This window comes from Bos taurus, chromosome 25 (assembly GCF_002263795.3).
Source record: "Bos taurus isolate L1 Dominette 01449 registration number 42190680 breed Hereford chromosome 25, ARS-UCD2.0, whole genome shotgun sequence".
Lineage (NCBI taxonomy): Eukaryota > Metazoa > Chordata > Mammalia > Artiodactyla > Bovidae > Bos > Bos taurus.
In genome coordinates this window covers 25,792,184-25,814,212 of record NC_037352.1, presented here as the reverse complement: position 1 = coordinate 25,814,212, position 22,029 = coordinate 25,792,184, and the positions used below count along the sequence as shown (strand labels likewise).

Here is a 22,029-nt window from a genome sequence, read left to right as displayed (position 1 = left end):
TTCCTCGGTATCTCTGCTCCCCCACAGAGGCCCCTCCCCTCCATTCATGAAGTCCCATACGGTGCCCCCTCCCCTCGGAGCGTCTCCAGCGAGAACCTAGGACCCCCAGCCCTGCTTCCTCCACCAGCGACAGTGTGTTGAGCCCAGCCCTGCCTGGCATGGCCACCGAGTCTATGCAGTGCCTGCTCAGGGCAGGACAGCACTGGGCATCTCCCCGCTGCAGGGCTAAAGTAGGGTGACATATCCCCATGACAGTCTCCGGGCTAGAAGGGTCAGCTCTCCGGATCCCCGTCACATGTCCGCCCACTGTCTGGGTGGAGAGGACTCCAAGAGGGAACAGCCAGGTCATGGGCTCTAACGAAGCCTGGGGAAGGGGGAGGTCAGGCTGTTCCTGTGGAGTGAGTGGGGCTCCCCCCTGCCCCACTGGGTGCTGATGAGTACACATCCTCTTCACCTGGGGCTCTTCCCCCCTGCCCATCAAGAGACCCTGGGCTGCTCTGCTGACCTACTTCTCCTGATATTTGTGTGGACTCCCCAAGGGCTGCCTTGTGTGTGCAGGCACCTGTGTGCACACATGTGGAAATGCTCCCACTTCGGGCTTTGGTCGTGTCAGGTCCCTTTGGGGCTGTTTTCTGCATCCTCTGGGAGCTTGACTGGCAGCTGCAAGTTGCTAGAAGCCCTTCTTCCCTCCCCCAGGGACTGTGGGGTGCCTGCTTCTCTCTGCCGCTTTGGCCTCAAGAGTTGCCCTGGGCAGGGTCTGCGGGCTGGGTGGGGGGCACACCGGCTTCCTCATCCCCAGGCTCTGACCACTGACCAGCAATGCTGCTCATCAGCTTGAATTTGCCTCTCCAGCGCCCTCCACCATTCCTGCTAGCCTGCCCTCCCCTTATCTCATCCTCAGGTCCCACTCCTCCAGGAAGCCTTCCCTGCTGCCCCAGGTGTCAATTCCTGTCTCTGAGGGGCCCCAGGGTTCAGGCAGGGTCTCTCTGCCTCTCTCTTCCAGCCCCTGTTGAATATCTTGGGTGGTCTCAGCTTTATCCTGTCCGTCCCCATCAACAGGCCAAGACTACCCTGGGGGCTAGTGCTACATCAAATCCAACTCTCCACGGTCCCTTCCCTTGGTTCTGAGGGTCCAGGTTGTGGGACCTCCATCTCTTCCCTGCACTCACTTCTTCAACCCCCCTCTTCCTCCAGGCCCGTTCTCCGCAAGGTGTCAGCAGGAGACAAGGGACTGACCCGCACCCGTCCCTGATTGACGCTGCCGCGCCATCCCCCAGGTACGCTGCCTCTGACCCAGTTACTACGCACATGACTTCAGAGGCGCAGTGGGGAAGCGATGGAAACAGCACGGGCCTTGGGGCTCAGCAGGTTTGGCCTTGATCCTAAGGTGTGCCACTTTTTACCTGGGTGACCTTGAGTAAGTCACAACCCCTCTCTGGGTCTCAGCTTCCTCATCCGTAAGATGAAGAAAATAACAGTTGTAACAGGGGTGACGGCAGACACTTAAATGTACTCACTGCATGTCAAGCCCTGTTTGGAGGCTGACCTCATCTCTCGTTTTCACAATTCCAGGCGTGCATGCATGCTGAGTCCCTCCAGTTGTGTCTGACTCTTTGCGACCCTGTGGACTGTAGCCTGCCAGGCTCCTTTGCCCGTGGGATTTTCCAGGCAAGAATACTGGAATGGGTTGCTATTTCCTCTTCCAGGGGATCTTCTTGACACAGGGACTGAACCTGTGTCTCTTACGTCTCCTGCATTGGCAGGGGGGTTCCTTACCACTAGCATCAGCTGGGAAGCCCACAGTTCCATGAGGTAGCTGGTATTACCATTAGTATTGTTACTACTACTATTATTATTTTTGGCTGCACTGCACAGCTTGTGGGATCTTAGTTCCTTGACCAGGGATTGAACCCATGCATCCTGCAGTGGAAGCATGACGTTTTAGTCTCTGGACCACCAGGGAAATCTTCAAGGGAGGGATTATTAGTATCCCCATTTTAGGGGTGATGAGCACGAGGCACAGAGACTGTAGAACTCGCCCAATGTCATCTCGCTGGTGCTGGCACTGGCTCCAAAGTTGGTGCTTTTAACCACCTCTATTTTTTTTCCCAAGACGGAATGTGAGAACATCACCTGCAGATCCCTCAGTATCCGAGCGGGCAAATGGAGGCCCAGAAGGGGGCAGAGCCTCAGCCAGGGATGCACATGCTCTCCTGGAGCTCCTGTGGCGAGTTGACTGAGGGCCAGGCGCTGGTCCAGGTATTAACTAACTTAGTTCTCACAACAGTCCCCGTGGCAGGTGTGCGTGCACGCTCAGTCGTGTCCAACTCCTTGCGACCCCTTGGACTGTAGCCCTCCAGGCTCCTCTGTCCATGGGGTTTCCCAGGCAAGAATACTGGAGTGGGTTACCGTTCCCTTCTCCAGGGGATCTTCCCGACTCAGGGGTTTGAACCATGCATCTCCCGCATTGGCAGGCGGGTTCTTTACCTCTGAGCCACCTGGGAAGCCAAGGTATACCAGCTCCTTTTTTCAGGTGGAGACTTGAGCCCAAAGAATGAAGTCAGACCCTTCAGCCTCGCTGGGTGGTTGAGGGCACAGATGTCTGGTATCATGGGGAACTTGACCTTAAGGTATTTCGCCTACAGCATCGTCCCTTCCTCCCCTTGGAGGAGCAGCTGAGAAGTTGGTGGCTGTGAACTTCCCAGCACCAGGCATGGAGGCCCTGGCTGGCCTCCGCTCACCCTGTGCAGTTGGTACTGCATCTGTGCACACGCGAGGGCTGTGCTGCCCTTGGGGACCCCATGTGACCTGCACCTCCAGTGTGTCCTCGCTGACCCCAAGGGAGGCCCTCAATTCCCCGTCTGTGGTGAAGGCAAGAGGGCCTCGCCCAGTCTTCATGGCAGCGGTTGTGACCCTGACCACAAAGGCTCCGGCCCCGTGGGCTGGGTCTTCCGCCACAGGCTGGGAGGGCCACGGTGGTGGGGGAGAGTTTCCTAAGCAAGACCGAACCACCTACCACTTCCTGTTGGCAGGTGGCTCGAGCTGGGTCCCACCTTTGTGAAAACAACAGTAAATGTGTAACCCAAGTCAGGTCTACATTGGGATCCCCTTCCCTACCACGCACACACGCACGCACGCACACACACACACTCACTGAGTCCTCATAAGTGCCCTCAGAAGGGGGCAAGATGCCTCCTATTTTTAAAAATCTGCTTAACTGAGGTGTAACTCGTATATCTAGGCTTCCTGGTGGCTCAGCAGTAAATAATCCACCTGCCAATGCGGGAGTCACGGGTTTGATCCCTGGGTTGGGAAGATCCCCCGGAGAAGGAAATGGCAACCCATACCAGGATCCTTGCTTGGGGAATCCCACGGACAGAGAAGCGTGGTAGGCTATAGTCCATGGGGTCGCAGAGAGTCAGACGTGACTTAGTGACTGAACAATGACAACAATCGGCATATCACAAAACTCCCCCGTAGCAAGTGTACAATCCAGTGATTTAGGGAAATGTACAGAGCTGTGCAACTGCTGCCTCCATCAAGTGATCCACCTCACGGACGAAGAGTAGAGGCCCAAGAGGTTGATGACTTATTGTGGTTATGACAAAGATGGCCAACCGCCTGTCAGAGCTTTGTGTTCCCTCTTCTGTGACACACAGCTGTTCTGCAGGGTGGTGGTCAACAGGGAACTACATCCCTCCCCTCCCTTGCATCCAGGTGTGGACACCTGTGGCGGGTTTTCCCCAGTGGCATGTGAACAGAAACGAGGTGTCAGTTCTAGGCTGGGGCTTTTAAGAGTGGTTAAGGTGTCTCTCTTCTTCTGTGGCTTGATGCAGAGGACCCTAAGACTCTAAAAGATGGTGGTGGAACTAAAGATGGGAGGAACCTGGGTCCCCAGGTGTCAGAGGCCTGCTGCTGACCAGTCTTACCCACTCTGGTATTTTGTGAGCTGGAAGTAAAATGCTGTCCTGTTAGGTTGCTGATGTATGTGAGATTTAGTTGTTAGAGCAGCCGACATCACCCTGATTCAAGGGTTATGCTGCAGGTAAGCAAAAGAGCTGAGATTTGAACCTCAGTGTTTGGACTCCTGGGATGTGGCCAGAGAAGGGAACCTGGATGGTGGTAACACTGGCAACCGAGTGACAAGAATTCAGTTACTGAGTTAGGTGGAGGGTGACCAGTCTGTGAAGGTAAGGGAATCTGCTCTTCTCCTGTCTTGTGGGAGAATAATCACCCCGGCAAATATTTACCGAGTGTTGACTGTATGCCAGCTGGTATGCAAACAGTGGATTAAATCATTTAATCCCAACAAGTCTGGGAGGTGGGCACTACTATTCTTCTCCCCATTTTACAGAAAGGGATACTGAGGCACAGATGGGTTGAGTAACTTGTCCCAGAGCTAATAAACAGCAGAGTGGGATTTGAACTTAGGCTATGAGGTTTTAGATCGCATGCTTTCATGCGCTGTGTCCTGCGAGGCTCCTGTAGGCAGACAGCAACTCAAAAACGAGACAATTCTCACAGTCTCACAGTCTCACAGCAGGGAGGAAGTGCGTTCTTCGTCGCTGGGAGCAGAGAAGCAGATACTGGAAGCCCATCTGTTTGGGGGAATCGGTGGGGGGTGAGATTGGACCGAGTCAGCCAGCCCTCTCTTACTGTCACTCTGGGATTCTAAGATTCTCAGTCCCCATGCCGGGGCCCCTTCCCTCAGGTCTCTGGACCCATGCTCTGCCCTTTGCACAGGCAAACCCCAAGGGTGTCCTTACAAAGCCCTGGCCTGGAAGGATGCCATCAAACAGTGATTGTGCCTTGGGGGAGGGGTCCCCTCTTTGCATCTGCAGTATCATTAAAAGTTCCCAAGAAAAAGCAGCCACAATGTGGAATTTCAGATAATGAATAGGGATGGAAGCTGGCCTCTCTCACTTGCTTCACTTTGCTTCTGTGTCAAATGAGAGGCTGGGCTTCCCTGGTGGCTCAGTGGTAAAGAACCTGCCTGCCGATGCAGGTGACACGGGTTTGATCCCTGGGTCGGGAAGGCCCCTGGAGAAGGAAATGGCAACCCACTCCAGTATTCTTGCCTGGAAGACCCCATAGAAAGAGGAGTCTGGCAGGCTACAGCCCAGGCTTAGTGTCTAAACAACAATAACACAAGCGAGAGGTTGTCACTTCCTTCCTTCAGCCTGTGTGGCTGAGCCAGCTCTCTGCATCCCACATTCTCCCCTAGCCTGTCTCCAGGTATCTCCCCTCTAGTCCTCCACACCTGTGGGGTCAGATAAATTGTCTCAAGGCCAGAGTTGACCTGATCCTTGCCTTGTTCGCATTTTTGGTGGTTTCTTGTATTGGCCTATAGTGTTGCCTCCTGTTCAGCATCACTTTCCCTTTCTGTGGGGAATGGTTCCCTCCTTCAGTCCACTGGTTCAGTAGGGCTGTCCCCACCCTGACTCTCAGCGCAGACCTGATCCAGGGCCAGTCAACCAGGGGATGCATCCCATCTGCGAGGTCACTCTGGCTGGTTCTAAGATGAACATGTGATCCAAGGTGACCCACTGAGATCTCACTTTAGGACTCTTGCTTAAGTTATAAGAAAAGAGATACCTCTGACCCCTGGCCTACAAAGCTGGAGAACACAGGCCTGGAGCTGCTGGGCTTGGCCAGCATGAGGGTAGCCCGAGAAAGAAGCAACAAAGAGATAAGCAGCGCTGAAAGATGGAGAGGTTTCTGATGACTCTGAGCATCTGGCTCCAGATATGCCTAAAGTCAGTCATACTCCTGAAAGTTTGTTTCCTGAATCAATACATTTCCTTTTGGCTTAAGCCAATTTGAGTTGAATTTATGTAGCTCACAGCCTAAAGCCTCCAGACAAGCATATCTATTCAAGCCCAGGCACTGTGCTGGGTACTGGCACTGGGTGTGCAGATTAGATAGAGGGTATCAGCCTACAAATCAAGGAGGCAAACCAAAGAAGGACTCAGATAATCATGAGGCCAGGAAGGCCATGATCAGTGCTCTGCCATTTCTAAGAAGGACACTGGCAGTGGGGATCAGGGTGCCTTCCTGGAGGAGGTGACACCCGAATGGGCCTTGAAGAGGATTGACAATCTAGCAAGAAACCCAAGAGCTCCTTGAAAGCAAGCCCCATGCCTTAATCATCTTGCTATTCCTAGCTCTTAGCCAGGGTGTGACAAATGCCGGGTGAATAATTCTTTACGTGTTTGGGAAGCTGTAACTTTTTATATCTTGGCTTTCCTGAATGTGACCCTGCAGGCACATAGCTATTTTCCCAAGGGTCTGCATGAGATATCATTAGCCCCGTTTTACAGGTGCAGAGACTGATGGCCAGAAGGGAACAACAATTTGCTCAAAAATCACAGAGAGTCAGTGGCAGGGCTGGACTAGAAGCCAGGGCGTCTGCAGGACAAGGTGTATCTCCCTGTAACAGCTCCCAGCCCCAAACACAGCAGAGATCGTAGTGGCGGTGAGTGACAGTGGTCACTGCGAACAGAGAGGCTGGGGTGTATTCATGATCAGAATGCTGAATACAATGGACAGGAAGTTGACAGCAACAACTAACACTTAAGGAACCCCTGTCGTGTGCCAAGTCCCTCATGTAAATGAACTCATCTAATCTACTATTCACTCCAGTTTACAGACAAGGAAACTGAGGGATAGAGCAAGTCATGTCACTTGATCAAGACCATCCATCCTGTAAGTGGCGGGGCCAGGATTCCAATCTAGGCATTATCACTGCAGTGTCCAGATGCTTCTCCACTATGCATTACAGTCTCTAAAATGATACATTAATAGTCAAAAGGACTATTTATATTCTCAATTGCCAATGCTTTACATTGCTGCTGCCATGCAATCTTCACAGCAACCCCATTTTACAAATAAGGATCCTGAGGCTCACAGGGGTTAAGCAATTTGCCCAAGGTCACCTAGCTGGTAAGAGGCAGAGCTGGGAATTGAACCTTGAATGCTTCCTGCTCTGTCTCCCTTTTCCTATCTTTGGTCTCTGGTTTGCAGCCCAGACCTCCCTCCAGCTCCATTAGCTTCAGCACCACAGGTGTGGACAGCACCCAGGCTGGCTGGCATTAAATGCAAGGCTAGGGGAGGTCCAAGGAGGCTGGACTGCAGGACAGAGGAACTGCTGACAGACCAAGGCTCCCAGGGCATGAAAAGGTATGTCTGGATTTAGGTTGTTGTTCAGTTGCTAAGTCATGTCCAATCTAATGCGACCCCATTGACTGTAGCCTGCCAGGCTCCTCTGTCCACAAGATTTCCTAGGCAAGAATATTGAAGTGGGTAGCTATTTCCTTCTCCAGGGGATCTCCCTGACCCAGGGATCAAACCCACATCTCCTGCATTGCAGGTGGATTTTTTTACCATTTATTCACCTGGGAAGCCCATGGATATAGACACTGCCGTTTATTTAACCAACTGATAGATGCTGACTGTGTACATTCAACCTTTTGCTGCCACGAACAATGAGCAGCCTTGTACATAAGTCCTGTGGCAGTGTGCAGGTGTGTCTGTAGGATCGAAGTGGGTTGCCAGGTTAAAGGATGAGTGCATCCGGGATTTCTATACAGAGCCTGAAGTCCCTCAGGGGGCTGTGCCACTGGCCCACCCCGGTCATCAGGAGAGGGCTGTGGGACACAGCAGCTGCCACCAGCTTCCTGGCTGTCTCTGGGCCGCCACATCACTTTGTTTAGTACATTATTTTGAAGTGAGGGGGGAAACAGGAATGAGTTTCTTATTTGCTTGTATTTGCATAAAGTAACTCTGGATGCAACCAGACACCAATGAAGGTGTCTTCATTGACCATCCTCAGCACTCACTCCCACTGTTCTGAGCCATCATCAGGGCTCAGCTGCTGCTCCCTACCCCCCTCAACCTCTCCTTGACACAGCAGCCAGGAAGCCCATCAAACCCCAATCAGACCACACTACTCCCCAGCTCATCACCCTCCAGGGGCTCCTATCTCAGTCCAAGTCCTTACAACAGCCCTTGATTTACCCCTCTGACCTGTCTCATCCCTCCTGCTGCTCCAGACACACTGGTCTCCCTGCTGTTCCCTGAACACGCCAGCTCCCCACCCGGGAGCTGTTCCCTTTGCCCCCAGACATCCACATGGCTCATTTCCTCCAAGTTCTGTTCCAACAGCACCTTCTCAACTAGTGCTATCCAACCACACTCCCCTTTTCCTGTTTTACTTTCTCCCCCAGCAGAGTATAGCCCTGTCTAACATAACGTCTATTGTGGATGTCTCTCTTCCCCACGAGAATGTAAGCATCAGGAGGGCAGGGACTCTGTCAGGCTGGTCTCGTTCACTGCTGTATCCCCAGCTAGCACAGTGCTTGGCACATAGTAGAAAACTTAATAAATATTGGTGAATGAATGAATGAATGTCTGGGGAAAGAAGTGGGAACTGAATGACCAGGGGCAGGGTGAGAATTAAATTTTCACTGGGTACAGTCCTGTTGGATCTAGGGGGATATAAGGAAGCAGGCATGGTTAGGGGGGCAGACAATCCCAAAGGAGAGTGTGAGGGGAGATGGTGCCCACTCATCCAGGCTCAGCACTCTGGGGTGGGTGTCCCCAGAGAGGGGCCTGGGGGGAAGAGTGGCCCAGCTTGGTTGCCCTGAATCACCACATGGAGCTGGCCCAGGCTCAGGAAGCGGGGGGAGCTGGGAACCCCCCTGACACTCACCCCCGAGGGGAGCCCTCCCCCCTCCACCCCCACAGCCAGTGCCCCAGTCTGGTTCTCTGCCACTTAACACCTTCTCAGAAGGGTATCCCTGACCCTCCTGGTTTTTACCCCAGGGCAGAAATCAGTTCACACGTGGGCTCTCCCATCCACTGCAAGTGAGTGGGGTGGGGGGCGGTCCAGAGCTGGGTCCTCTCACCCCAAAAAGAGAAGTGTGAATTGCCTGGGAAAGCTCCAGCCTTTGCTGCTCATGCCCAGGGAACCTTGTGCAGCCCCGCCCCCAGACCCTGCTCTGCACAAGTTTCCAATCTATGAAATGAGCTATTTCATGTTCCTTCATGGGTCACCAAAGTCTCAGTTCTCTTTACCCTGAAAAATGTCCCCAGCCACCACCTATACACTTCTGCATACAATGTCAGGGCCCCGAGAAGCCCGTAAGAGAGGCCAGGGAAGTCCTCTCCCTCTCCTTGGTCCTTTGACACAAATAGACTCCACCAAACATTCTGTTCCAGCTCAAGAGGAACAGGATAATATTCTCAGATCTTTTCATCTTCCCCTCATGGTGCATATTCTGGCTGTATCCCCTGCCTAAGCCTAACTAAGCCTCAGTTTGTCCATCAGTAAAATGGAATGAGAACGCCCATTTAACATGATGGGCTTCTGTGAGAATTAAAGGGGCACTTCCTACAGTGCTTGGCACAGAGCAGATGCTTGGTAAGAATTTGCTGCACAGAGGGGACTGAGACCTTGGTTCCATCCTGGACCCTGAAGACGCTGTACCATCTTGAGTGTCTTGGTTTTCTAGGCTGGACATGGGGGCCATGCTGGCTCTACTAAATCTCACCCCCCAGACCTGCCTGAGCCAGGAGGGACCTTGGAGATCACGTAGCCCATCCCCACATTTCCCAGGTGAGGAGACTGACAGGGAGAGCCGAGACTGACCCGAGATCAAGCAGCAGGAGCTGCCAACAACCTGCTTCCCGCTGCCCTCCCCACCAGGGGCGGCCTGGGGTTCCCTGTGCTGCCAGGTTCTGCTTCTGGCTCCAGCCTCTGCCTCAGCCTCCCGCCCAGCTGGCGCGGTCTGCCCCTTCCCCAGGGCACAGCCTTGGTGGTTATTAATAGTCTGTGCTACGCCTGCCTGCAGCTGGTGCCCAGAGCTGGGATAGGCACTCTAGCCAGGCCCTGAGGGGAGGTGGGAGCCCTGGGCCTCCTTGTTCCCAACCTACCTGTGGCAGCCCCCATGGGTGCGGGAGGAGGCATGAGCCTTGTTGCTGGGTGACACGGGCAGCCTGGCCCTCAGGGTCCTTGGCTGATCGGCCACCAGTGGAAGGGGGTGGTCGCTGGGTGGGTGAGCAAGAGGCTCCCTGAAGAGCTGAGCCCTTCCCCCGCCCTCTCTGTGCCCCCCTGCCCTGACCCCTATCGAGGGATGGAAGGGGAGATGCAGCCTAGCTTGGGAACCTGGAGCCCAGATTCGGTCCCCCCTGGGTGGAACCAGGTCACCACCACACCCTGCCATGAAGTCACTTGGGTAAGTCACTTGCTTTCTCTGAGCTTCCATTTCCTTGTCAGGAAATAGGGTTAATAGTGGTCTGGGTTAAAGTGTTATTAATAATAGCTGACATTTATGAACCACCTAAAGTACTTTAGACATATTGACTCATTCATACTTCACAACCATTTTAGGAGAAGCTGCTCCTGCTGTTCCCATTATATCCCTCACTGCGCAGGAGACTTGAGACTCAGAGAAGGGGCAACTAAGTGACGTGTCCAGTGGCACGCAGTTAGGGCATGGCTTACAGAGCTCTGCCTGGCTCCAGAACATTCAATAGATGTTTGCTGAGCACCTACTATGTGCTTGGAGCTGGAATACATTCATGAACCAAACGAACAGCCCTGTCTTCAAGGACCTTACATTCTCATTTGGGGACAGACAATGATAAAGGTTAAGTAAGAGACGGAAGTCAGATAGTGCAATGTTCTAAATGAAAAAACAAAGCAGGGAGAGGCAAGGAAATGCTGGGGGTGGGGAATGGAACTGTAGAAGGACAGGGGACGAGGGGGTCAGGAAAGGCCCTACTGAGAAGGTTGTAAGCACGTGGAGAACTGTGGGCCTGGGAGTCTTTTTTCTTTCTAATATTTATTTATTTGGCTGCACTGGGTCTTAGCTGTAGCACATAGGGTCTTTAGCTGCAGCCTGCAGGATCTAGTTCCCTGACCAGGGATCGAACCCGGGCCCCCTGCACTGGAAGCTTGGAATCTTAGCCACTGGACACCCAGGCAAGTCCTGTGGAGACTGTGGATCTTGTAGGGGAAGAGTCCTCCTGGCAGAGGCACGTGCTGTGCTTGGTGTGTTCAGGGAACCGTGAGGAGGCCGGCAGGGCTTGAAGCAGGCGGCAAGGGACAAGGGCCAGGGGGGAGGGTAGATAGAGGTAAGGGGTGGGGGACAGTGGACAGGGCCTCAGAGGCCGCAGTGAGGACCTGCCTTTCACTCCGAGTAAGATGCATGCCAGTCTCTGGACCGGAGCAAAACTTTCCTGAAGCCAGACCATGCGCCAGGCTCCAAGAGGCCAAGAGACAGCAGGAACCTGACCCGACTACACTCAGAGACCCCTTCAGGCCAGCAGCATCCCACCACTGTCCTTGGAGGGGCCGAGAGAGGAAGGAGTGGGGAGCCTTTCAGACCTCCTTCGAAGATTCCTCGGTGCTGCAGCTCTCAGCAGCTGTGGCCCCAAGTGAGGTGTGAGGGCAGTGTGTCCAGGAGCACGGCCAGAGCCAAGTTAGCTTCTGCTGGTTCCTTCTGTCTGGCCATGCCCTGTGCGCTGTGTGTGAATGATGGAAGGATGGATAGAATCCTCTCCGAATCCTAGATATGGACGCTTGAGTACAGATCTTTACCCCAACCCCCCCTTTTTTTTCACCTGTAAAATGGGGCTAACATTCCCTTTCTGCTCAGGGCTTCAGGGGGCTGATATTAACAGCAAAGCATAGAGGGTACTTGGTGCCATTCACAGCGCTTTACACACCTTCATCACTGAATCTTCACTATGACGCTACAAGTCAGGGACTAGTCTCGTCCCCTTTTTTTGTAGCTGAGGGATCTGAGGCACAGAGAGGCTAAGCACCTTGCCCAGGGTCACACAGCGGGTCGAGAAGTTGTGCTTTTGGCCACTAACCCCTGTTAACTGCGGGTCCCACTGCACTTCCTGGAGACACGTAGGATCTGGGCTGGCAGGTACCTGAGCTCTCAGGGTGGGATGATCTGATCTGCCTTAGGACTGTGGGCCCCCAATTCGAGAGAAAAAGACGCCTTCTTGCTATGTTGCGGGCCCATCAGATGAGGAGCTATCCTGAGGTGGGGATCAGTACAGCCTCTACAGGGCCTCACCAGGAGGAGGCTCTATCCTGTCCACTATCCAGTCCCCATCCCTGCCCCTCAGGGTCATCAAAACACGCAGAGGCAGCTGGAACATTCTCTGCCTCTCCCAGGACTGGCTAAGGCCACAAGGAAGGGAGTCACAGTGGCTGGACCCACTCATCGCAGACCCTGCAGCTGGTGGCAGAAGTCATAAGCAAACACTTAAGTAGCAGACACCACTAAAAGTGCTCCCCACACTAGGAAGGAGCTGGTACTATTCCCATTCTTCATCAGAAGAAACTGAGGATGGAGGAAACTGCCTCATCCAAGGTCACACAGCCGGAGAGGGGTGGAGGCAGGTCTGATGTTAGTTTCACATGAACCTTTGGGAGTTCACCGGGCTGGGCTCAAATCCCCACACTGGGTTAATGAGGTGCTGCTTCTCCCTTCTATGGGAGAGGGGATGTCCAGAGACCGGCGTGGGACACTTGACACTAAAAAATGCTTCCCTGAACCCTGATATTACATGGCTCCCCGAATGGGGGCCGAGCTGGGAGTCTAGACCTGTCCCCTCTCAGGCTGTGGCCAAGCTGTATGGTGGGGGGAGGGGAGGATAGGGAGAAGAAGGACAGGAGAGGAGAGGTGCTCTTAGGGCCCCACCAGGCTTTATGCCACAGCTTTCTGAGACCGGAAGGGGGACTAAGGAAGTCGGGGAGGGAGGGGGAAGCCTGGAGCAGAACACATCTGTTGGAGATGCTGGTCTGGCTCTGGCCAGAGGCCCATCTGCCTGGACAGGAAGTCTGGGGACACAAGCCTGCCAAGTACCTCACCTGGAAAGTGGCTCTGGTCAGGAAGAGGACCTCAGATACAGCTAACATAGATCCCACCCCTCACACTTGACTCTCACCCTACCTCTACCCGTAGCAGGGGCATGTCATTAAGCACCACACAGAACTGCTCAAACACCCACCTCCCCTTTCCTGAGGTGAGTACCAAAAGCCCTCTGGCTTCCCCAATAGGAAAATCAAGAATAGTTTCTGAGCACGACTGGCTCCTATTGGAAAGAGCATTGGCAAGTGGATGAGTAACCCTTGGCGGTAATGCCACCTGGCAGATCCTGTCCAAGGCCCTTTTCATGCTTTAGCTCACTTAATCCCCCTGCTGACCCTGAGGTAGGTAGTATCCTTGTTTTCCACATAAGTAAAATGAAGCTCAGAGAGGTTAAGTGACTTGCCTGAGGACACACAGCGGCGATTCAAACCCCAGAAGTCCAGAGCTCAACTACAGAGCTCCGCTGATTCCTTTGGCCTCAGGATGCTGTTGACCTTCATCCAGGAAGATGGCACACCCTGTGCAGCTACTTAGTATCACCCCTTGGTTTCCTCAATGTTTAGGGTAGGTTAATATTTTTGCATGACTTTGGCATGATGCCCCCCCCGCCCCCCGCCCGACCTCTCCTGCCTGACCAAAACTTAGAGCACTTTGGATTCAGTCCTAGAGTGTTAGAACAAGGAGGAAGATTACAGCTGACAGAACTTCTAGTCTAATTCCTCCCTGACACATGGGGAAACTGAGGCCCGGAGTGCAGTCCTCCCCCACGAGGCCTCAGCAAGACCTTGGTCTAGAACCTGGGACTTTTGCTCTTGGGGCATGTGGGACAGTTACAACAGGATTTTGCTGGCTGAATCCTTCTAGAAGAGAGGAAGGGGCATAAGATGGGGCCCAGAGTGTAAAGTGAGACCAGGGTGGAGATGCTTCTGGCTAATGGAGGAATTCAGGCTCACTTCATCTCTTGGCCTAAAAGACCTTGGAGAGCTGCTGCTCTGTGGTGGTTCTAACCTGGCCACGCGGGTGGCAGGGAAGACCTGAGTGCACAGATATACAGAGACAAAGGTCACCCGCTGAGCAAACATTTTCTGGCCTCTACGTTAGGCCTGCAAAGCTAGATGCTACAAGAGGGCCCAGCAGGTCATGTAAATGAGTGAACAGGCCAGGTGGGGCCTGGGGCCAGCTAGATGATGACAGCTCATCTAAAGGAGGTCGTCATTCTTCAGCTCTGGTCTCGGCTTGTCACAGCATTTTTCAAGAGGACCCCCAAATCAATATTTGTATGTGACACTGCATGTTTGTTTAACATTGGCAACAAACAGGAGAAAAACACTGTTTGGATCAACAAAATGTGTCGAGAAGTTGTGTTTGACAACATGTGCTGTACAATATGCTGGGCTCTGGGGTAGGCAAAGCCGATGCTGCGGGGAGTTGGGGACAGACCTGGTCCCGTCTCCTGGAGCTCGGAGTCTCGAGGTGGAGATACACTCTCACAGCCACCAACCATCGCCCAGCCCAGCTCTGCTCTCCGTTCTGTGCCAGCCCAGGTCAGAGCAAAAGGGGAGGGTGGAGACAGAGAACTGCCCGTGAGCCATCCTGCAGTGGGGCTTTTCAGGTTGGGGGAACAACACACGGTGGAAGGAAGGAGCTGGGGGACAGAGATGAGCCAGAAGTAGAGGATGGAGAGTGAGGAATGAACGGGAGGTGATGCTTGGGAGGTGGTTTCAGGTCACACTGCAAAGGGCTCTGATGGCGCTCGTTCCAGACTCAACGGGGAGCCATCGCAGGTGAGCCTGGCCGGGAAAGCTTACTCTCTGTCTCCCTCTGGCCTCTTGGTGGTTTTCCCTAGTCACAGTGACTCAAGTCTCCACTCATTTAGCCGCCGACTCCACTCTTTGCCGGTGGGTTGTCTGACAAGGCCCTGGCTCTTGGGAACCCGGTGAGGGAAGAGGAGCTCCTTTAGAGATGGAGAGGGCACACCTGGATACTTCTGCGGGCCCAGGTGTGAGCCACATCCACCCTGCCTGCTGCAGAGTGAGTGCCTTGCTGTCGTTCTCTCTGGGAGATGCCACATGCTTGCCCAAGGTCACCCAGTCTTCAGGGCAATCAGCTCCCCCACAGCCTGAGCTGAGGCGGGGGGCTGTCTCAATTGTCCTTGAATTTGAAGGCGGGGCCGCCAGGGGTCTGACCTGGAGCCCCCAAGCCTCTTCTCCTGCTGGCCACATCCCACCCCTTAAGTCAACACCAGTAGCACGTAGGGGTGGGGCACTTGGTACTGGGAAGCGGGGAGAAGAGGAATCTGCTACCCAGGCTCAGATGCTTCAGGTGTGGGATCAGAACTGACCAGACCCACCTCAACTGGTCCAACCAAGTACGGGCAAATTGAGAACAGCCCAGAGACGTGATGAACAGGAAAGATCAGGAAAGGGGATGAAGTGGGAAAAAGGACCTTGACTCCAGTACCTGGTACCTCACAGACACTAGCTAAAACGTTTGTTGAATGAACCAGTGAACAAAGGAACTCCTGGTGAGGCTACCTGTACCCAGAGTCGTACCTTCTTCAGCATCACTGCTCGCCTGCAGAGGGCTGAGAGAGGAGGCTGGCAGAAACCCCAGTGGCTCCATGTGTTCCCCTGCACGGTCCCGTCCCTTCTCAGGACCTCTGATCCAGAATTCCAGGATAAAACATCCCCCGGGCCTCTCATCCTCCCATGAGCTGCAGGGGCTGGGGTTCAGGACCGCACTGATGGCCGGGCGGGGATACTGCTTTGTACACCACCTGTAAAGCTGAAGCCGGAACCTAGAGTGGTTCCTTGGTTGTCCAGGACACACTGACCCCACCTGAGGTTTGGCCCTGGGTGTCCCGGAGGTCAGGAGGACAAGGGAAAGCCTTGGCTTTGCTGCCCCTGGGGCAAATGGGGACAGAAAGGTGCCCTGACCTGAAATGGCTCCTTGATCCAGACTTCCTCCCCTCCCCAGAAACCAGAGCCTCACTTTAGAAAGGGCTTGTTCCCCCTTCCTTGTCCTGCAGGGAGCACAAAGTATGGCCTGGGTGAAGATCCCCCAAGGTCCCCTGTAGTTTGGGTGGGGGGGGGTGCAATGGGATCATAGAGAAAAGAAGGGAATCCCATTCATTCTCTCAAACACACCCCTTCCTTGACTTTCACAGACAAAGACACACACCCAAAGCCCCAGCCATCACCCTAGGGCCACCCACTGCAGGCCCCCTCACCTGTGGACACCCCAAATCTTCTCTTCCCAGGAGAGGACTTCACTTGAGAACTCAGCCTGGCCTTGGGGGGAGGGGTGTATATCCTCCAAGGACCAAGGGTCCCAACAGCTCCAGGCTCGCGATTTTGGGGGTGGACTCCCCACCCTCTTCTCCCTTCTTCGCGGCCGAAGGGTCTCTGCCACCACTCCCCCGCGGTCTGGGGAGCTGTGCCCGAACCCCAGGGCTAGGGTGGGGGGTGGGGGAAGGGAGAGGAGGAGGGGGCGGCTCCTCCAAGCGAGACACAAAGAGACGTCCTTCAGCCTCGGCTCCATGGCGACGCTGGGGAGGGGGCCGTGCGCACCCCATACTTCCTTCCCCACCTGCAGGGCTAGGGACCTCGGCGGCCACTCACCTGCTGCCCCTCACCTGGGCCCGGCTTACCTGAGCTGGGGCCGCGGGGACGCCGCGGCAGGGGGCCTGGGCGCCGTCTCGGTTTCCGTCGTCAGCCCGGCCCGGGGGGCTCAGGGCGCCACGATCATGGGCCGGGATGAGAAAGGGGCCGCGAGGGGCTCAGTCGCCCCGGTCCTGGAGCTTTCAGTGGGGGTCTCCGAAGCCTCTTGCTGGTGAGGGATAGCTCTTGCTGTCCTCGGGTCCCTAGATTTGGGGTTTCTGTGCGCCGGAATCGGGGGATCTAAGACCCCTGATCTAGGGGCGTTCTGAGCTGGATCTTCGTGTCTTGAGGTGTGGAGTTGTAATGGCCAGGATCTTGAGAAGGGGTCCCCACAATCCCGGACAGGGGGTCACTGCGTTCTAGGTCTTGTGGGGGCCCAGACTGAAGAGGGGGAGTCCGCGGAACCGCAGGGAGGTCGCTGTCTTCTGAATACGGAGGTAGTCTCCGTTTTCCCCGGGTGGGGAGTCGATCTCTGTTGGATCTGGGGGGCCCACTCGCTTTCCTAAAGGTCTCTGGGTCCTGGATGTGGTCGGGGGGGATCCCCGCGCTCCCCGGCTGCGGGGGCTTGCTGAGTCCTGGCCACCGGCAGGAGCTGGGAGGAAGCCCCTCAACCGCTGGGGGGCTCCGTCGCCGCCGCTACGAGCAGCCCGGCCCTGCGGTCCCGGACCCCGGCCTGGTCCGGGCTCCGGCTGCGGCTCCGGCTCGCGCTCCGCCCGGTGCTCGGGCCCCGGCCCCGGCGCCCGCCCGGGCAGCGCTCCATCGCGGCATCGCGGCTCCGCCCTCCGGCCTGCGCGCACCTGCCCGCCTAGCCCGCGGCTCCGCCCTCCGGCTCGCGCGCCACCGCCCGCCCCTTTGTCCGCTCCGCTTGGCGCGCGCCCTCGCGCACGCGCACTAACCCCGGCGCGCGCTCGCCCTCCCGCCGCGCCCTCCTGCCGCGCGCCGCGGGGCGCAGATTTTCCCAGCGCGGAGGGAGTGGCGCGCGGCGCCCCCACCCCGCCTTCCGGCCGCGCTGGGTCCTAGCGCCCGTGGGTTGCTGCTCTCTCCTTCATTCCCGTCTTTTCTAGGTCAGAGCCCACAAGGGGGCGAGAATGAGGTTAGAGAGGACTCGGGGGAGTCTGAGAGGGTCACCTGGTCCAGCCTCCAGGCCCCTGCGGGACCAGACTGTCTCAGACTGTCCCAGTCTGTTCTTGTGGGGCGGAGCCTGTGTCTTTTTCAAGGAGGGAAACATCTAAGCTCTGCAATCCGATATAAATTCATCAATCCGTCCATCCATCCATCCATCCATCTGAGCAGGACCTCAGAGAAACTAACTCAGGAAATCCTACTTAGGAAAGAGGTCGTAAACTGGGTCTTTCAGGGTCAAGTCAGCCCAGGTTGCGTTTTCGACCCCTATTGTAAACAGGCAGTAGCCAGTCATGAGATGCAGCTGGGATTCACAGAGTTCACCAGATAGAAGGGAGGGAAGGGGATTCCAGGCAGCAGCATGTGCAAAGGCACTACCCACTGTCTGTTTGGCAACTGGAAATTGATGACCTGGAAGGAAGTGGGGTGGATGAGGATGGAGATGAGATGGGAACAGCTCACCCTCCCAGGCTCTATTTTCCTTTCTTTCTCAGCCTCATCCATGCAGCCTCACCGACACTGTTTCCCCAGGAGAAAACCCCTAACACCCCCTGCACCTTTCCTATCTGTCCACCCAGCATACTCTTTCCAACCACACCTCTCTGTTCTTCTAGAAGCTTGAGTTTGTTTGTTTCTGGCTGTGCCACACAGCTTGTGGGATCTTAGTTCTCTGACCAGGGATTGAACCCTCCTAATCACTAGTCTGCCTGGGAATTCTCCATTTTTAGAAGTTTGAGAGCCATTGATTGCAAACTGACTAGGGTCAGGTGTAACAACATAGGGAATGGTGGAGATGAAGCAAACTGAAGTATCATGGGCCCTGTGTGGACAGATGATTTTTCAGGCAGGGAATCCATATTCTAAAATACAATTTTGGCCACACCACGCAACTTGTGGGATTTTAATTTCCCACCCAGGGATTGAACCCAGGCCCTAAGCAGTGGGAGTGTGGAGTCCTAACCACTAGACCACCAGGGAATTCCTCAATTGTCCAACTTTTAAACGTTTGAGACGAATTCCCCAAATTCAGAAATACTGAATGGGTCAAATGAAACATTGGTGTTTTAGTCGCTAAGTCATGTCTGACTCTTTGCGATCCCGTGGACTATTGCCCACGGGGCTACTCTGTCCGTGGGATTTTCCAGGCAAGAATACTGAGTGGATTGCCATTTCCATCTCCAAGGAATCTTCCCGACCCAGGGATCGAACTCTGGGCTCCTGAATTGGCAGGTGGGTTCTTTACCACTAAGCCACCAAACATTCTTTGGGACCAAATCTGGCCCAGGGCCATCAAACCTCTGCCGGGAAGAATATTGCCTTACTTCCTACCTTGTCTCCCTCCAGCCTCTATCGAAACTTTTAAAAAAGCATCCAAGTCCATGTGATCATCAGCTCTGTAAAGTACAAAGTAGATTGGGTTAGTCTCCAACATAAAATTACCAGTAACTTCCTGTTACCTCTGAAAATACTTTCGAATTGTGATGCTGAAGAAGACGCTTGAGAGTCCCTTGGACTTGGAGGAGGTCAAACCAGTCAACCCTAAAGGAAATCAACCTCGAATAATCTTTGGAAGAACTGATGCTGAAGCTCCAATACCTCGGCAAAGAGACAGTTCATTGGAAAAGACGCTGATGCTGGGAAAGATTAAGGGCAAAAGGAGAAGGGGGCAGCAGAGGACGAGATGATTAGAGAGCGTCACAGACTCAATGGACATGAGTTTGAGCAAACTCTGGGTGATAGTGAAGGACAGGGAAGCCTGGTGTGCTTCAGTCCATGGGGTTACAAAGAGTCAGACACGACTTAGCAATTGTACAGCCACCACCTCCGAAAAAATCTAACCTTATCCTGGCATTCAAAACCCTTAGCCTTTCAGGTCTCCTACTTTTGCCTCTTCTCCATTCGGCCTTGACCTCAGCTGGTGTTCCTAGAACGTCCTAGAACCCCTCTCTTTTTTTTCTGCCTCCTCTGTCTAGAACATTTATCTTCCTTGTACTCCAAACAGCTTTCCTCCAAGCTACCTCCTCCATGGGGACTTCCCTGATGGTCCAGTGGTTAGGACATCGCGCTCCCACTGCAGGGGCACTGATTCGATCCCCAGGCAGGGAACTAAGATGACCCCACATGCTGTGTGGTTGGGGGGCGTGGGGATTGAAGATGTCTCCTCTATGTCTGTCTGCTTTTCCTCTCTCCTCCCTGTCCTGCCAGTGTTTCAGATTTCATCCTAACTGTGTTCTAATCCTTTCCACTTGAGGCCTTATTGCCCAAATGAATGGAGGGGTTTGAGTTACTGCGCAGCTCGTAGAGGAAGACTATAGAGGGAGGAAGGGGGAAGGGAATATCTTCCTGAGTCTAACACCTGACTCCCAGAACATTAGCTTTTAGAGAGTACTTCCTCTTTTTGCAGAAGAGGAAACTGAGGCCTAGAGAAGGGCAGAGGTGGAACTGAAATGTTCCCAGCCATGGTTATCAAGGGTAGTGCTGTTCAAGGCCACTTTCAGCAGAAGCCTTCCCTGATTCTTCAACTGGGGATTTGATTCCTACCACTGTGATTAGTGGGCTTTCCAGGTTGCTAGTGGTAAAGAACCCACCTGCCAATGCAGGAGACGTAAGAGACATGGGTTCGATCCCTGTGTCACGAAGATCCCCTGGAGTAGGAAATGGCAACCTGCTCCAGTATTCTTGCCTGGAAAATTCTAAGGGCAGAGGAGTCTGGCAGGCTACAGTCCTTGGGGTAGCATAGAATTGGATGTGACGTGTGATTACTAAGTTTGCCAAAATGCACTGTGGGTAATCAGCCTCCCCACCCTCCAGCTCTGCAGGGTTGGAAGTCCTGGTCCCCAAAGGGGGCAAACTCTTACTAGGGGACACAGCATGGGTCTCATTAAAATTTAAGCAGCTATGGTTGCTGCCAGGACACTCTGGAAACTCTGTGTTCTGGGACCAGCAGGTAAGAAGAGAAGTCACTGTTCTGGTGGTAGACACCGACCCTGATTGTTTTTTAGAAGTTATTAGAAGTACCCTGGTCAATTATTAAAATTGATAATAGCACCAATAAGTCTAGCACCAATGAGGTAAAAGCAGGGCTGCTTTTACAAAGTGGGAGCAGGAAGATATACACGTGGAACCAGTGAGCCATCAGAGTGATCTATTGCTTATGATAACCAGGAGTTTGGCTTTTTAAACATTTTGTGTAATTTTTGTTTGTGGTTGTGCTGGGTTGCTGCACGTGGGCTGCTCTCTAGCTGTGGTGCACGGGCTTCTTATCGCGGTGGATTCGCTTGTTGCTGAACATGGGCTCTAGGGCCACAGGCTCAGTGGGCTCAGTAGTTGTGGCACACGGGCTTAGTTGCCCTGCAGCATGTGGGATCTTCCCGGACCAGGGATCAAACCTGTGTCGCTGCATTGCAGTGTGGATTCTTAACCACTGGACCACCAGAGAAGCCCCTAACCTGCCTGGGCTTCACAGGTGGCGCTGGTGGTAAAGAACGCACCTGCCAATGCAGGAGATGTAAGAGACCCAGGTTCGATCCCTCGGTTGGGAAGAACCCCTAGAGGAGGGCATGGCGACCCACTCCAACATTCTTGCCTGGAGAATCCCATGGACAGAGGAAACTTGGCGGGCTACAGTCCATAGAGTCAAACATGACAGAAGCGATTTTGCATGCAACCCAGAGTTGAGACCCTTCAGAACTAAAGGTCACACCACCAGGTAACCCACCAAGATCTTCCCAGGTGACAGCTAAGCATTCGGATAATTGAGAATGGATGGTGGTGGGGGTGGGGAAGATGAGTACCATTTATGTCCTCAAGTCAAGGGCAGCGGAGGGGAGGGGAGCTGTAGTTCGTTCCACTATTGTCCCTCTTGAAAGTTTCTGCTTGGAAAGAGAGGCTCACGGCACCCATGGAAGAGCTTTGCAGCACAAGGGGCGGGATGGGGCAGTCCTGAAAATGCACCACCCGGAGCTCTGACTGCAGGGCTGCTGACTCTGGGGGCAGCAGTCGTGGAGTCTGCAGAGTTCACACAGGAGGTGCCTTTGATCCCCTCCAGCCCATCCCAGCCGATGACTGAGTGCGGCAGGAACTCTAAAACATCTAGTTCCTGGGAGACACAGGGCTTCTCTGATGGGCGACTTGAGATCAAGGACTCTCCATTGGCTTCGTGGGAACTTTCTTAACCTTGCACTGCAGTTGAAGACTCTTCCTATCCCCCATTCCTTCCTTCTTTCCCTTTGCCAAATATCGGCTGTCTTGCAATCCAATGGTTCTCCCAGCCTCCTCTGGCTCCTTCTGTATGTTCCTTCTCAAGCATTCCACCCCCAACCTCCCGTACCTTGCACATCTGACCCCATCTTGGC

The 22,029-nt window shown here is 54.2% G+C and overlaps 1 protein-coding gene across 2 annotated transcripts in view; it reads right to left on the bottom strand.

Moving 5' to 3' along the window:
* SBK1 (SH3 domain binding kinase 1) overlaps nucleotides 1–22,029 on the bottom strand; it is a 51,427-nt gene that overhangs the window by 6,342 nt on the left and 23,056 nt on the right. The window contains exon 1 of one of the 2 annotated variants that reach the window (XM_024985192.2): nucleotides 16,543–17,323. The exons of the other annotated variant lie outside the window; for it this stretch is intronic. The gene's annotated coding sequence lies outside the window, so the exon portion shown is untranslated. Of the gene's footprint in view, nucleotides 1–16,542; nucleotides 17,324–22,029 lie in introns of those variants that run through there. 2 annotated transcript variants of the gene reach the window in all.